This window comes from Neomonachus schauinslandi, chromosome X (assembly GCF_002201575.2).
Source record: "Neomonachus schauinslandi chromosome X, ASM220157v2, whole genome shotgun sequence".
Classification (NCBI taxonomy): Eukaryota; Metazoa; Chordata; class Mammalia; order Carnivora; family Phocidae; genus Neomonachus; species Neomonachus schauinslandi.
The window spans coordinates 50,411,349-50,429,163 of record NC_058419.1 but is presented as its reverse complement, the minus strand read 5'-3'; the positions used below and the strand labels follow the sequence as shown (position 1 = coordinate 50,429,163).

General features: G+C 36.3%; 1 protein-coding gene and 1 pseudogene across 1 annotated transcript in view; both read left to right on the top strand.

Annotated features, from left to right (window-relative positions):
* DIAPH2 (diaphanous related formin 2) overlaps positions 1–17,815 on the top strand; it is a 979,600-nt gene that overhangs the window by 925,869 nt on the left and 35,916 nt on the right. The window lies entirely within an intron of this gene.
* On the top strand, positions 16,586–16,720 carry LOC123323516 (annotated as a pseudogene).

Sequence of the window (17,815 nt, the reverse complement as noted above, 5' to 3'; positions counted from 1 at the left end):
ATCATTCAAGACAATTAAGTGGGATTTATTCCAGGGATGCAAAGGTGGTTCAATATTTGCATCAATTAACATGATACATTACATTAATAAGAGAAGGATTAAAAACCATACAATCACCTCAATAGATGTAGAAAAGGCATTTGACAAAGTACACCATCCATTCATGATAAAAACTCTCAATAAAATGGGTTTAGAGGGAATATACCTCCAAATAATAAAGACCATATGTGAAAAACCTACAACTAATATCATACTCAATGGTGAAAAAGAGAGTTTTTCCTCTAAAATCAGGAACAAGACAAGGATGTCCACTCTCACCACTTTTATTCAACATAGTAATGGAAGTCCTGGCCACATCAATCAGATAAGAAAAATAAATAAAAGTCATCCAGATGGAAGCAAGGGTTACTTTTGTTTCTTATCTTCTGCCTTGCAACTATCTCCCACTACCATGCATGGGACAACAACACTTAACTCTGAGCCCAAAAATCTAGAAGAGAGATCTAAATAGCATGAGAAATTCTTAGAACCTTTCTTTTAAAGAGGGATAAATAAGCAGAATTATGAAGATTCATCTGCCCAACAAGATCTTCCACATATCATCTACCAATTCAGGCTGCATTTCATTGAACAAGATCTTCCTGTAAAATTCAAATGAGAGCATCTAATGCTATCAATATTTTAGACCTTCATATTAATTACTCCACTCTGACTTCTTTATGGATTTTGAGTGAATGTAATATATCATTGAGGAACAGGGATAATGGAAGAAGTAATATAGAAAAGGGAGTATTTAGTGAGAGGACCTCTTTGGGTACTTATACTAGGGAATTATGAGTAGCAAGAATGCCCTATACATCCTCTAAGAGGTAGTGAAAGAGTGCTACAAAATAGGTGGAAGCCACCTACTTTGCAATTTTGCCTGGTAACACCAGTTTGTGTAGTCCAAACCTCGTTTTGAGTTTGTCATAGCTGCAGGTGATGATAAATGATATCAGTAACACTTCCTGGGTGTTGTCTGATTGTATGAATTTTGAAACTAATATCTGCATTGTTACGATTTAGTAAAAACAGTCATGTCGTAGTTGTTTATTTTCTTTAAATATTTTTTCTTCATAATTTGTTTCATCCAATGGCTATTTTTAGAAGACCCTAGGTAGATTTCTCACTCTGGTTATTTCCAAAGAATAAAGTTTCCCATACAGGCAATTCCTCATATAACTTCCTTCCTAAGACATTGTTTTAAATATCTTGTCTTTCTTCTTCCCATTCTACAGAAATGGCAATGTGAAGGCAAAGGCAGACAAATTATATGGCAGACTTCCATGAAGTCTGGAAAATGAGTTAAATATTACATCGTTGCGTATGAAACATTTCTGACTTAGTGATTTGCTAAAGTAGCACTGACTCAGCCTAGTGATCATGGTAAGAGTATAGACTTGAATTAAGACTGATTTTAGTCTACAACTGTGTGACCTTGATCTGGTCGTTAAGGCTCTCTAGGTCTCAGCAATCTCCCCTTGCATAAAATGAGGTTGTTGAACTAAATGATATTTGATATTTTCTCCCTGGCTATAAACTCAGTGATTTTGAGTATAGAAATCTACAAAGCCACTTAAGGGGGAAAAATTTTCCATTCATTTATTGATGAAATACACCATATTTCTTAGAAATGAAAAAGCTAAACATCTTAATGAATCTAAGTTATTTTGTTTGTACATATTTGGAGAAAAGAATGTGAAAAGTTTACATGAAAAATCAGGAAATCAGTTTTGGAAATACTTAATAAATCGAATCAGCAATTAATGTAACCTCAATTAAATAATGGACTTCCAAATGTATGGAATCATAACATTCAGGGTTAAATTTTATTTGAGAATACCTACTTTGAGGAATAAGTTTTTATGCTCTGGAACCATCACCCTGATATAAAGATGTATTCCATTTCATTCTTCACTTATTACGATTTTCTTTTTGAAAATACAGATTTCTTTCCTATAAAATAAAGTAAAAAGAAAATGTCAGGATGGCTAGAGTTTGTCTTAGTGATAATACAATTCTGAATGGAAAAATAATATATATACTCCTATCCGAACAGCCCAAAAGAAAAAGAACTTTTAACTGAAAGAAATTTGCAGGGCTGGGAATAGTTATTGGTTTATTATTACTATGTGTATCAGTTTTCTAGGGTTGCTTAACAAATACTACAGACTGAGTGGCTCAAATAACAGAAATTTTCTTCCTTACAACTCTGGAAACTAGAAGTCCAAGATCAAGGTATTGGCAGGTTCAATATCTTCTGTGGCCTTTTTCGTTGGCTTGCAGATGGCTGCCATCTCACTGTGTTTTCATATGGTCATTCCTTTCTCTTTGTTGTCTATGCCCTGATTTTCTCTTCTTAATAGGGCACAAGTCATATTGGACTAAGGCCACCCTAACAAACCCACTTTAACTTAATTGCCTCTTTAAAGGCCCTATTTCCACATGCAATCACATTCTAGGGTACTGGAGATTAGGGTTTCAATATAGGAATTTGGAGGGACACAATTCAGCTCATAACACTAGGTTTATTTCTATAATAATAAACATAATTTATGTTTTTCTTACTACTGTTTTGTGCACTAAATGTGTTTAATTTTGATTTTACAATTACCTTATACATGTATCAGCTTATCACAGTGTGCCAAAGATATGAAATTTATTGCTTCAAAATACATCTTAATTATGATAATTGAATATTCACAACATTTTTAGAGCATTTGATTTTTTTTTCTGTTAAATGTAACAGAGAATTGGATGCCATTCACATATCACACATTAGCCAATAAGCCAGATATTTTTACCATTCTCTGGGATTTTTTTCTGTTAAGGATTTTGTTCTGTTTTGTTTTGGGTTTGGGCGTGGCAAGGATAGACTTTATTGCCTTTAACTTCTAAGACTCCCTTAATTACAAACACAATGGACTTTTTACTAGGGATATTATATATGTAGCAGTTTTTTAAGATTTTTTTTTAAGATTTTATTTATTTGTGAGAGAGAGAATGAGAGAGAGAGAGCATGAGAGGGAGGAGGGTAAGAGGGAGAAGCAGACTCCCTGCTGAGCAGGGAGCCCGATGTGGGACTCGATCCCGGGACTCCAGGATCATGACCTGAGCCGAAGGCAGTCGCTTAACCAACTGAGCCACCCAGGCGCCCCAAGTAGCAGTATTTTAAACCTGAAATAGAAATCCTAAGAGGGAAAATTGTCAGCATAACCCCGTGATGAAATACAAAATTGCAACTTTTAACATTTTACCAAATTCTTAATTCTATTCTCTGGCTGACTTTAAAAGACTTTTTGCAATGAGTAGGTTAAAAAAAAGATTGATAAAATGTAAAGATAAAGAGTTTTAAGAAAATATTAGGAATCATAAGACCTAACTCAAATTATATGCAATAGATTATGTGGCTATGGTGCTAGACAGCCTGGGTTTGTATCCTGTAAATTCCCACTTACTAACTCACTATAGTTCTTTGTACCTCATTTTTCTCATCGGTAAAAGGGGGTAAATAATGATACCTATATGATAGGCTTGGTGTGATGATTAATAATTTACATAAAGCATTTAGCACAGAGTCTGGCATATAGTAAACTCTCAACAATTTCTAGTTATATATTTCTAGTTGTATATTAGTTATATGTGCCTGTGTATATGTTTACTTGTATATACATTATATATTCACATACATAATATGTACATTATTAAATTTGATTTTCATATTCTCCAGCCTCCCTTTGATATACCACTAGAATATATATACTTCAACTAATGGTTAGTCCTCTCATGGTGGATAAACCAGCTAAGACATGCTCTGCTGGAGAAAGCCATCTCAAATGGTTCATCTTTCTATAAGCAGACAGAGGATCCATAGCAGCATGTCTAGTGATTATCTCACAGATGCTACTTCTAACCTACAGGAGAATTGTAGCATAGAATCCAAAGCCCTTCCTTCCAGTCCTTTCAGTATTTGAGAAATCTCTTGATACATATAAAGCTTTTTAAACATCCTTAAATTTTTCTTTGGTCTACACATGGCCTTTATGCTTAACTCATTCAAAAACTACATACCTCCCTCATACAACTTCAACAGTGCCTGCTATAAGCCTTCTCACACTTTAGACATTGAATAAATCATGAAGTCTGATGGGATCCTAAAACTAGCCCATAATCCAAGAAATTCCATTCCCTACTCTGGATCCATCTTAATCACTGGAAGGCAGCATAGAATAGTGGTTAGTACCTGGATTATAGAGGATAAGCTACCTGGATTTGAATCCTACCTCTACAATTTAATATTTGTATGACTTAGGCAAGTTGTTTGGCTTCTCTGTGCCACATTTTCCTCATGTATAAGATGGAGGTAATCAGATTAAATACTTCATAGAGTTTTGAAGTAAATTTATATTTGTAACATGCTTAAATCAGCTCCTGGCACAAAGTAAGTTATAGCACTTATTGTAAGTGTGTGCAGCATAAATAAAATCTAATAATGTCTGGCATCTCCTAGCCACTTAAAACAGTGACCCCCAAACTAGTCTGTTCCACACTGGTCTTAGACCAAAAGTCACTATAAACCTAGTAGAGATCTCCCAATGTGGCAGCTGTAGATCTCTCAGCATTTGTGTTGGGTTTTATCAGTAGACAGCATATTATAAATTGGTTTCAGCCAAGCTCTTTCTAAAGAAATTTAAAAATAAAACAGACTGGTGGGACATTTGGTGTATGTTTCTTTGATGCTTTACAATGTCTTTGTCTGCTTATTAATGCATGTCTCTTTCCTGGATTACATTCTGTCATTACTCATCTGTGTCTATTTTGACTTAAACCGGTCAGTGGAAGAGAGGAAGAATATGGGTCTCATTGAGTTATAATGCTTCTTTATGGTGATAGCTGTACTGCCAAAAAAGAAATATTTGTGTGACCATTGGCTGCAAACCAGATCCACATTCTTTAAGACAGTAGTTATATGGCCACCTTTAAGAAATTCAATCTTCCTTTACCTTCAATTTTGTGTTTTATTTCACTCTATACTTTTCAAGTAAGGGAGATAAGAAAAGAGAGCTAGCTACAAAGGTGAGAGTTGAAATATTTTTATGGAGACATCATTATGCTAAATGTGATGGACTATAGTTGTAAATAGGGTGAGTGGGAAAAAGCCTCATTAAGAAAATTAGAAACAGATGAAGAAAAGGACTTCCGATGAAAAACTAGGAAATCAATGTCAGCATAAGATAGAAAAGGAAAATTTCACTGAACAAAAATGAATAAAAGGATTTTATTTTGACTTAAATAAGACTATCAAAGTGTTTTGTAGGCAATAATGTTTTATATGGGGCGCCTGGGTGGCTCAGTTGGTTAAGCGACTGCCTTCGGCTCAGGTCATGATCCTGGAGTCCCGGGATCGAGTCCCGCATCGGGCTCCCTGCTCAGCAGGGAGTCTGCTTCTCCCTCTGACCCTCCTCCCTCTCATGCTCTCTGTCTCTCATTCTCTCTGTCTCAAATAAATAAATAAAATCTTTAAAAAAAAAAAAAATAATGTTTTATATGTATGACAGTAGGGGATGGTGGTGTTTGTATAGCAAAGACCATGTTAATGAAATGGCTAGACAAATAACATCTTACCTGGTTTTATATATGGATCCACTGTGTGAATTACTGTATTTTTTTTCTTGCAAACTTACCCTAAAATAGTTTTTGTAAGCAACAGCAGTAATAGCAACAATCTCTGCTACTCTACCATTCTACCACAGACTCAGGAACATTCACATGAGAATTCCAGTATTGTATGGCCTGCTTTAGAGCACAAAACATCAGCAAAAACTTCAAAGGGAATATCCCACAATAGAGAGGTAATTTCATTGAGTCATTCATGATCCTAATTCTTTCAGCTGTAGCTTTGTGATCTCTGCTCTGTCCCAAGTGGGAATGATGGTAGAGGGAAGCAGTCTATTTTCCATGGGTCTTTTGTCTGTCTCCTTACCTTCAGCCATGATCATCTTGGACTTAAGCATGCATGGAAGTTGTAAAGGGACTTTCCATATGCTTACTGAGACTCTTAATTGGCAGAAAAGGATAGCTGCTTTTGAGAATTCATTGGGCATAGATCCTCTACCAAGTAAAAGGATCTTCTCTGTTAAGTTATTCATCACCCATTTATTTACTCATTCAATAAAAATATATTGAGTGCTATATTAGTTTCCTAGGGTTTCCATAATATATTATCACAAATTTGGTGGCTTAACATTACAGAAATTTATTCTCTCACAGTTCTAGAGTCTAGAAGTCCAAAATCAAGGTGTTGGCAGGGTTGGTTCCTTTTGGGGGCTCTGAGGGAAAAATCTGTTCAGTGTCTCACTACTAGCTTCTAGTGGTTGCCAGCCATTGTTGGCATTCCTTGGCATAGCTGCATCACTCAAATTTCTGCCTCTTTTGTTGCATGGCCTTCTTCCCTCTGTGTGTCCTCTGTGTCACCAAATCACTCTCTCCTAATAAGGACGCCAGTCACTGGATCTAAGACCCCAACTTAATCCAGTATGACCTCATCTTAATTTGATTACATCTGCAAAGAGATTATTTCCAAATAAGGTCACATTCACAGGTACCTCAGGTTAGGACTACAGCATATTTTTTGGAAGACACAATTCAACCAACAACAGGTGCCTTCCTTGTACCAGACACAATGCTAGATGCTGGGGATAGAAAGAAGAATAACATGCAGTGTCTGCACTCAAAGACTTCATTTGAATGGGGGTGAACATAAATATGTAATTATAATATAGTGTCATAAATAGTATGTCTCAACAAAATGCTGTGGGAACACAGAAAAGGGTGACTTATACTGTCTTAGGTGACCAAAAATGCTTTATTATGGAACTGTCTTCTGAGGCATGGGATAAAGGATATTGGAGTTCTTTGGTGAATTCATGGCCGTGAGTGTGCAAAGGACATTCCAGAGAGAAGCAAGAATATGTATAAAAATATGTTGTCATGGAAAGACCTAGCATCCTTCAAGAAAGGCAAGGAGTTGGTGTAACTGGACTATAGGGTTAGTTGTAGGGAGTGGTAGGATACACAAGTGGAATGCATATGAGAGATTGAACAGGTGGTAGATGGTAGAGGGCCTTCTATTTCATGCCAAAGAATTTGGGTTTTGTAATATATAATAGAAAGCCTCTATCAATACCCTTGTGAATATTTTTTATCCTTAAAGTAACAAGGAATGAATTTAAATAGTATAGAAAAAATGAACAGTAGTCAATAAAACATCATGCAAAATTGGAAAGGCCATTTTGATTTAGAGAAAATTATTTGAATTATAGAATAATTTTAAGGAAATGAATTTTTATTTATCTCTAGTATGTTCAGGAGCTCTAAGTTAACACATTCAGTTATTCAAACCATTATCTACTAGAGGTCCTTAAGGACCCAATATTAATGAACAAATATGGCTAAATTGCAATTAGCATATCACTTGTATGTAAATTAATGCTTATAAAGTACTCGAGGGACTTTGAAAAGTTTGTTCTCTTAAGCATTTTAAATATTCTCCTTATAATCTTATTTATACGATTAAGTTTAGATTCCAGGGAAGGAGTTTGCTAAACAAAGGTAACATCAACCCTAGTCCCTGGGCAATTGATGAATTCTGAGTTAGCCACTTCTTATTTATTCAGCAAGTATATATTACTTAACATCTAAGAACTAGATTCTGTCTTACGTAGCAAGGATTCAAAGATATGACAGGAGACATCACTATCCCTATATAACTGACAATTTAGTTGGGGAAACCAAGGTGGAAACAAATGGTCACATTAAAATTTGTTGAGTTGGATAATGGTAGTGTATACAGGTTGCTGGGTGAATGCAGTGGAAGAAAGAAATGAACTATGGCAGAAGGCAGCAGGCTATCAGGGAAGGCTTTATATTTAGGTTGAAATTTGAAGGATAAAAAGTGGTTTTTCTAGTAGATAAAGATGCCAGACTGTGTAGTCCGTATCCTAGGTATTGGGCACAGGTTTTTAAAAAGCTAGGAGAGGGGCGCCTGGGTGATTCAGTTGGTTAAGCATCCAACTCTTAATTTTGGCTCAGGTCATTATCTCAGGGTCATGAGATCGAGCCCACATTGAGCTCTGCACTGGGCGTGGAGCCTGCTTAAGATTCTCTCTCTCCCTCTCTCTCTGCTCCCCCTTCCCCACTTGCAGGCTCTCTCTCAAAATAAATAAAAAGTTGGGAGAAATGAAGCCTATGCCATGGTCCTAGGACTGCAAGAAATTAAAAATATATGGTTTATGGCACAGATGTGAAGGGGCAAGGAGAGAGATAGGGTTGGGGGATTAGACAACAGCCAAGAAGGGTTCTGATACCAAGGGGTTTGAGCTTTTATATGGCATAGGATCCACAGATAGGTTTTAAACAGAAGAGGGTCATGATCAAATACAGGTTTTAGAAAGATATCTCTGGAAGCAATTTGGAGGGAAAGACTAGAGCAGTGGTTTTCAAACACTTTTTCCTTTATGCAGAGAAAACTTGTCCAAATAAATCTTGTATCTAACTAAGAGAAAAGGTAAGAAAGGTATTTCATTAGAATAAATGTATATATTCAAATAGAGAACTTTTATTTACTATGAGGACTGCTTCAAACTAAAATGTGTATAATTGGGGGTTACAGATTACAGCTTCTGTGTTACATCAGATTCAGCATCAATTGCATCTGATTTGTTAGTGTACCATATTGAAACAATTCTGATTTGCAGTGATAAGTTGTTGTAAATAGTAAGTTTTAAGCAACTCCCCTTGCCATGTCAAGGCACTCTTACGTTGAAATGATCTAGAAATAGAAAGGACAGATACTGGGGGAAAAATCCCTGACAACAATGACAGCAGCTCACATAATTTACCATAAATAGAGGCATTCAAAGCTTTTTAAAAATGCTAAAATCATCCATACTGTTGTATTACATCTCTAATTTATGTGCTCACTTTTTGTTTCCATGTGCAGAGTAGACACGGCAAATATTTGCTGAATTAAAATAATCAAGAACAAAGTAAAAATTTAAGCAAAAAAATATATAAATAATATGAAACCATGAGGATTTAAAGTCAAAAGTAGCTCTATTCTACAGCAAGACAGATATTCACTGACATTTGTCTTCTAGTCCAATGTCCAACTCTGATTTATACAAACCTGACCTACCAGAAAATTGGGATAGGTATCACATCATAGTAAAAGAGGTCATGCCTTAACAAAGAAGAGACTCATATAAATTTGTATGGGGTTGGAGGAGGGATATCCCTAGAAACTGCTGCTAAGAAGTGTTGGGAACAAACCTCTTCAAATCCTACCTGCCTCTCAGGACCCAGATCAAATTTCACCTTCTCTCTGTGACACACTGGTATTTCAACATTTTCTGAGGGTTGCCCACATGCCAGGACCAGCATTAGATGCCAGAGATACAAACATGAAAAAGAGGGTCTCCCTCTAAATTCCTAGCATATGTTTTCATTCACTTGCTATCTTATCATTTTTTCCCTCTACATATAAGACTCTAAGTCCAAATGACAGCAAAATTTCTATAAATTTAATTCAACATAGTTTCATTGGCCTCAAGCTTTGTGGCAAGCCCCATGTTAGGTGTTAAAGACAGAAAGATATCCTCAAGTAGCTTGCAGTCTAACCTGTATGTCTACTACAGTATACATATGAATAGCCAGTTGGCTATGAGGGTAAATCCTTTAATGCTCTGACTAGATTAAACTGAGATTAAAATGTATATTCTCTTTCTCAACTGTGTCATTTTTTATTTCACTTCAGCCCTTGAAGATGCCACATGAAGAACCCTTAGGTCCAACTCTAATTATACTTTACACTAACAAGGATTTTATTATGCTAACCATTGCAACAAGTCCTTCATATTATGAATATGTAGGGCTAACTTTCACACATTACCATATATCTCAGCATTCCTTATAATTATTTGAGGCAGATGAGGGGGCAAAAAACGTTTAATTTTCTATTTTGGGGAATACTTTGTTATTGGTGGTAGTGGCATTGGGATAGTGTTAATGGGGATTTCTTGGTGTCTTTAGTGCTTATCATTATATAACTGCCATATATTATTTTGTGTATTATTTGATTTAGTGTTACCTACTTGGATCAATTTCTTTTTCAGGTTTCTGTATGTGTTTGTTTTCCTTTTGAAGAAAAATCAACAATTAAATTGCCAGTGATAGACATATCAGTAGGACCATTCTTAAGAAATATGGAGAGATAATCTCTCTTCTCTTAAAGTCTGTGAGTTATCTCCACTACAGTGCCCTTTTTTTTTTCTTTTTATTTTGTAACTGGAAGATTGTACTTTTTTATTTATTATTATGTTATGTTAATCACCATACATTACATCATTAGTTTTTGATGTAGTGTTCCATGATTCATTGTTTGCGTATAACACCCAGTGCTCCATGCAGAATGTGCCCTCCTTAATACCCATCACCAGGCTAACCCATCCCCCACCCCCCTCCCCTCTAGAACCCTCAGTTTGTTTAAGGCACTCAACAATGGTAGACTACTGACTACTGAACAGTTAACTGCTACCTAGGATGTATTTTCAGTTGTTGGCTTTTCTAAGTAATTACTTGCCAGAAAGGAAGGGGAATGGATGAAAGTATCTATTCTGACACCTCCTGAAATGGAAGTGTTAGTTGACTATATCTGTTACATCACCCTGCACCCATTCAGCATCACTAATCACAATGCTAAGTGACCTTTTACTTTACTCGGCATTAAGCTTGTACTGCTTGACCTTTGAGCCTCAAGCAGGCCTTTCCCCAGCACCCTGCTGTATCTTTAGTACTAAACTCTTGAATCATTATCCATCCTGAAGATCTGCCTTGCCTTAGAGGTACTCTGACATTTGCTAAGACTTCCCAGTGGACTTTGCAGACATTTCCAGATCATGACAGTGTCATTTGATATCTTGGTTTTAAACATCATCAGAGTGGCTTGTGCTAAAGAATCTGAACTAAAAAGAAAGTCATAAAATGAAAACAACAAGGCTATTTCTTCTGTGCTTATTAAGATGGCATGGAAAAAATACTTTGTTTTTTTATTATGAATACAGCCATAAAATCATAAATATTTTTCAAGTGATCAATAGTAGAAAAGATACAAAGTGGCTCATTTGAAAGAGGGTTTATCTTTGGATAAGCCTTACAGTTAATAATACCAATTATAGTAAAACTATGGTTACCTGATATGCTATTATTTATTAACTAATTTTACAATCTGTGAACATAGTAAGATAAAGCTTCTCTCCTCATTTTGCAGGTGAGGAGACTGAGGATTAGAGAGGTTAAATGACTCATTCCTAGTTTCCTGGCTTGAATGATGCTAAGCAAAATTTGAGCCTAGGATCTCTGAGTCCAAATTCCTTGCTCTTTCCACTATATCATGGTACATCTACTTACAACATGAAATTTGAGGCAGATCATTCAGGAACTTTAACTGGCAAGGCAGCCTGTATTCAGGACAGAACTTAAAACTAAGGTAGATACTAAGGCAACTCTGTAATTATTCAGTTCATGTTAGTCTAGGCTGTAGGCAAGGGGAATACCTCGGTTATAATTACCTACTCCAACATAACCACTTTGTGGTACACATTCACACAGACACCCCCAAAAGTAAGTATAATTGGATTATGCAAATTAATTTTGTATTGGTCCAAAAATAACTCAAACCTTAGAATTATATTTCCTTCACGTACTAAATTAGTTATGACAAAATTTCAAACTCTTGTCTTCATTCTGCTAATTAATTTTTTTCTTAATTCATAATAAACCCTCATACAATTGAAGCACATCTGAAAAGACTAGAAATCTATTTTATTTATCTTACAATCTGTAAAGGGAGTATTATAAAAATTAATAAGGCTTCCTAGAGTAGGAAATAAAAGTTTTAAAAATGAAGTAACAATAAACATTAAGCTCTTTAAATATGTAAGAGGGATATAGAATTAGAAAGCAACCTGGGGGGGACCAATTGGAAGGATTGATGACAATGAAAGTAAATGCATTTTAGGATATTTGGCAGATTAATCCTTTAGTTTTATGCCTTCAGAGATATGAGGCCAGTAGCATGTCTAAATCTAGGCTTATATTACCATCTAATTTTCATCAACACTGTGAAGAAAGGTGAAATTAAAAAAAAAAAACTATCACTATGTGGAGGATTTTTTTAATTGAAGGATAATTTTACATTTACCATTTCTCCTTCAATTTCAAACATTAACACTTGAATTACTTCAAGGAAATAGTTTATTCTATCAAAAAGTTAAGGAAACTGAAGTAGGAGTTTGCAGTTGACACTCAACTGTTCTGAGTTCACTGAAAGTGAAATGCCAAACTGCCAGGGATAAACTACAGGAAGCTCTCTTGAGGCTCATGAGTGGGCTGAGAAGTGGCAGATGAGGTTACGTGTGGGTAAGGTAATGCATTTAGGGGGAAAAAAAATGAACGTTAAATAAGCCAGGTTGCATTCACAGGCTGGCAGGCTGCTGCTTCTCAGTTCCAATCTTGAAAAGGGATCTAACAGTGACTGGTAACTGTTCCCTGAAAAAAAATTATTTCAGGAAGGTACTGTACCCCCAAAGGTCAACATTTTGCTGGTCAACATCTGGAAAGAGACTGGCATCTAAACAGAAGACATTCTACTTCCTTAGTACAGGATTAAGGTCCTCCAGACTTAATGTAATTCTGGTTGCCCCTTCTTTTTTTTTTTAATTTTATTTTATCATTTTTTTTTTAAGTGTTCCATGATTCATTGTTTGCATATAACACCCAGTGCTCCATGCAGTACGTGCCCTCCTTAATACCCATCCCAGGCTAACCCATCCCTCTACCCCCTCCCCTCTAGAACCCTAAGTTTGTTTCTCAGAGTCCATAGTCTCTCATGGTTCGTCTCCCCCTCTGATTCCCCCCCTTCATTTTTTCCTTACTGCTATCTTCTTCTTCTTTTTTTTTTTTTAAAGATTTTATTTATTTTTTAGAGAGCAAGCGAGAGAGAAACAGCATGAGAGGGGAGAGGGTCAGAGGGAGAAGCAGGCTCCCCGCTGAGCCAGGAGCCCAATGTGGGACTCGATCCCAGGACCCTGGGATCATGACCTGAGCCGAAGGCAGACGCTTAACCATCTGAGCCACCCAGGCGCCCCCTTTTTTTTTTTTTTAACTTATAATGTATTATTTGTTTCAGAGGTACAGGTCTATGATTCAACAGTCTTGCACAATTCACAGTGCTCACCATAGCACATACCTTCCCCAATGTCTATCACCCAGTCACCCCATCCCTCCCGACCCCCACCACTCCAGCAACCCTCAGGTTGTTTCCTGAGATTAAGAATTCCTCATATCAGTGAGATCATATGATACATGTCTTTCTCTGATTGACTTATTTCGCTCAGCATAATACCCTCCAGTTCCATCCACGTCATTGCAAATGGCAAGATTTCATTCCTTTTGATGGCTGCAGAATATTCCATTGTATATATATACCCCATCTTCTTTATCCATTCATCTGCCGGTGGACATCTTGGCTCTTTCCATGGTTTGGCTATTGTGGACATTGCTGTTATAAACATCGGGGTGCATGTACCCCTTCGGATCCCTACATTTGTATCTTTGGGGTAAATACCCAGTAGTGCAATTGCTGGATCATATGGTAGCTCTATTTTCAACTTTTTGAGGAGCCTCCATACTGTTTTCCAGAGTGGCTGCACCAGCTTGCATTCCCACCAACAGTGTAGGAGGGTCCCCCTTTCTCCACATCCTCGCCAACATCTGTCGTTTCCTGACTTGTTAATTTTAGCCATTCTGACTGGTGTGAGGTGGTATCTCATTGAAGTTTTGATTTGGATTTCTCTGATGCCGAGCAATGTTGAGCACTTTTTCATGTGTCTGTTGGCCATTTGGATGTCTTCTTTGGAAAAATGTCTTCATGTCTTTTGCACATTTCTTGATCAGATCATTTGTTCTTTGGCTGTTGAGTTTGATAAGTTCTTTATAGATTTTGGATACTAGCCCTTTATCTGATATGTTGTTTGCAAATATTTTCTCCCGCCCCTTCTTTTTAAAAAGCTGTATCAGATAAGAGAAAACATTTGCACTGAACCAGCAAATAGTGAGGATTCCCTGCTATGAAAGGGTAAAAAATTAGGGCTCTTCTGTTGGGAAAGATAATGGCTGAGTGAGGCTATGCTCAGAGTCCATCAAATCATAACATCATAACAGGTTTGGATAGGATATACACAAACCTGTTTACCAAACCCAAGAGTATTGGAACTAAGGAGTATCCTTGAAAGATTACAGAGGTAAACAATGGGGAATGGGAAGAATTATATCTGACTTATGGAATAAGTTACCCCGGAAGTTGTAAAGAAATAGGATGTTTTAAAAAGTAAAGTAATCCAGGTCAATTCATGCATTGTAAACACATTGTTAGCAAATAGAAGGTTAGAGAAGCAGAGGACAAACCATTCTTTTCTATAGAGGTGACTCGCAAGAAATAGAATTGGGAGGCTAAATAGATTATGAGTATGGTATTCTTTAGGTTTTTAGTTTAAAAATTTATTAAAAATAAAAAATGTATTAAAAGTGTTAGTATTGAAGATGGTAATGCATTTTGGATTACAAAACTCCTTGTTCTTGTCCTACTTTTTTGACTTCACATTTGTTTATATAAAACACCATCCTGTCAAAATGATGGACTTAGAAATTCAGGCTCAGTGCTTGTGGAGGCACTATGGTGTAGTGGTTCAGGTTATAGGGTTTGAAACTTCACTGATGTCCACTCCTTATTAACTGCATGGTCTTGAGCAAGATTTTTAATTTCTTGGAGGCACATACTCATTTGTAAAATGGCTCATAATACCTACCCTATAGGATTGATTGAAGAATCATTGATATGTAAGATATGCAAGTCACTTAACAAAGTGCATGGCACCTAGTAAACGCTAAGTAAATGGCAGTTCTTACTGTTATTGTGGGCTTTAGAGCCATGTGCATTATCCTGAATTCAAAAGCTTGTAAGAGATGTGATGGATAAGGTGTGCCTCCATTTTCCTAATATGATTTTTTTAAGTTTTTTGACCATTTTGAATATAGGTAGCCTTTTGGAAATGTAGATGACATAGTAAAATATCTAATTATGATAACAATTTTAATTATACAGATATATTCAAATTGCATATGGTGTAAAATAATATCTTCATGAAGAACCCCTGCTTTCTTCCCCCACCATCCCATTTTGTAAATCAGTTTTGTTCAAATTCTTCACAAATATCTCTGACATCAATGTTTCTATAAGCATGAGAACCAATTTTGAGTCACCTAACAGCTTTCTGGAAGACACTACATTCATGTTCATCTAAGTTGTTAAGTAAAGATACAACACTAATCAGTGTATGCTAGCATCACTGTCATTTTGATGTCAAGCCACAAATATCCATTTGCATAACACTAGGTAAGTTGATTATTCCATTCATTCTAAATGTCTGTATTTTTTTATCTTCTCTAGGTATTTACTGTATTGCAATTTTAAGTGATCTTTCAAAGTCTTTTTTTCAATGATATCCAACAGTTAATACTATAAAGTCACACCCTGTAAATAATCCTTAGGTCTATGTTACATTTCATTGCCTTTAACCCCCCCCCAATTCTGTAAATTTGCCTCTATAATCACCTAAAACTCATATTAATTGAGGTCCCAGACTGTGTTCTCTAAAGAGCACTTTAATATTAAAAATAAAATAATTTAGATAAGGCCCCTTACAATTAAAGAATTTATTAAGTACTTGAATAAAAGATATTTTCCTTTTTTTTCTGAGATATAACTGAAGTGGGGAGGCATGCCTTATATTTAGGAAGATAAGAATATATATTTTCTTGAAAGTTATATCCAATTATATAACCTTGAAAGCATTCAAGTTTCTTAGTTTTATTCATTCCATATATGTGTTAAGTGCTGGGATGATGCAAACGTATGAGACAGTGTTCTTGGTGTCATAAGAATTTTCAAACCTTGGAGAATATTTAATTCAAGAAAAAATACTGAACACCTACTCTGTGTAGAGCATTTGCAGAAAAATATGAGTTGCAGCCTCCGTCCTCAATAGCTTACAAACTGTTCCAAGGCAATAAAACAAATAAATAATTCTTACCTGGGAAAATAAAGAAGCTACAAACTGCTCTGGGGTTCATAGATAGGAGAAGCCTTATTCAGTTGAGAAATATCAGAAAAAGCTTTAGGAAGTCATTCATATTTGAGATGAAATATAAAGGATGTGTAAGACAGGCATTTGGAGTAGTCAGAAAGGGGACCAGAGCCTAATAAGGGGGGTGAAATGATGTGAACAAAGACCTGGTAGAAGAAAAGCAAGAAGAAATATTCAGGAACAATGAGTAGTCCAATTAGATGTAATGTAGAACTCATGGGAACAATGGTGATACAAGGCTGGGCTGTGAATGAGATTAGGCTAGATTGTAAAAACCAACTGTGACTGCACATCCTTAGAGCTTACAGCTGAGGCTACTGGCTGGCTGATGAACCCACAAGTGTAGGTAGTGTGCTACATGAGGGGCAAGTCTTTCATTAACACCACAAGGGTCTCTGATAGTAATTCTTTCTACAAATATAATTTTAAAAAACAATTAAAAAGTAAATAAAACTGTGAGGAGACCAAAGTCATCTGGGAGAGAGAAGAATAGATTGAGAAAAATTTTAGAGACTTATCAGAGGAATTGAAGACCATTTGGATATTGGGGTTCAAAGCATTGAAGAATTGGCAATGATTAGGTATATAGCTGTATCATTTAGTTATACAGTTTTGCCAGAGTAATCAACAAATTTGGCCATGTTGATATTATACATAATATGTGAGGGGCTTGCAGACGTGGCTCAGAAGGCAGTTCACATAAGGAAAAAAAGACGTGAGGAGAGGAAGTCTACAGGGAAAAAAAACATACACAATAAATCATCACATGGAAAAACACACCTTTCACCATCAAGTAAAGAAACTCAAATTAAAATAACAGTAAGGTGGAGGGGTACCTGGGTGGCTCAGTTGGTTAAGCATCCAACTCTTGATTTTGGCTCAGGTCATGATCTCAGGGGCCTGGGTTCAAGCCCTGCGCCAGGCTCCATGCTGGGTGTGGAGCCTGCTTAAGATTCTCTCTCTCTCCCCCCCTCCCTCTTCCCCTCCCCCAGTTCACATTCTCTCTCTCTCTCTCTCAAAAATAAAACAATAGTAAGGTAGAAACATATATCTATTAGAATGTCTAAGCACAAAGTGAGGTGTTGGGAGAGCTGTAGGGAAACAGGTAATAATAGTTTGATGGTGGTTCCATCGCATGACAATTCATGGAAATGTCTACACAAAACAATGTTAAGTGAAAGAATTAGATCACGGGGCGCCTGCGTGACTCAGTTGGTTAAGCATCTGCCTTCGGCTCAGGTCATGATCTCGAGGTCCTGGGATCGAGCCCTGCGTCGAGCTCCCTGCTCAGCGGAGAGCCTGCTTCTCTCTCTCCCTCTGTTGCTCCCCCTGCTTGTGCTCTCTCTCTATTTGTCTCTCTCTGTGTCAAATAAATAAATAAATAATCTTTTAAAAAAAAGGAAAAAAAAGAATTAGATCACAAGAGAGTATATAAACACTGATTATATCTATAATGTGTGTATGTTGAGACATATTAGAAGAGAATTTGAAGGAATATAGTTTAATGTGCATTT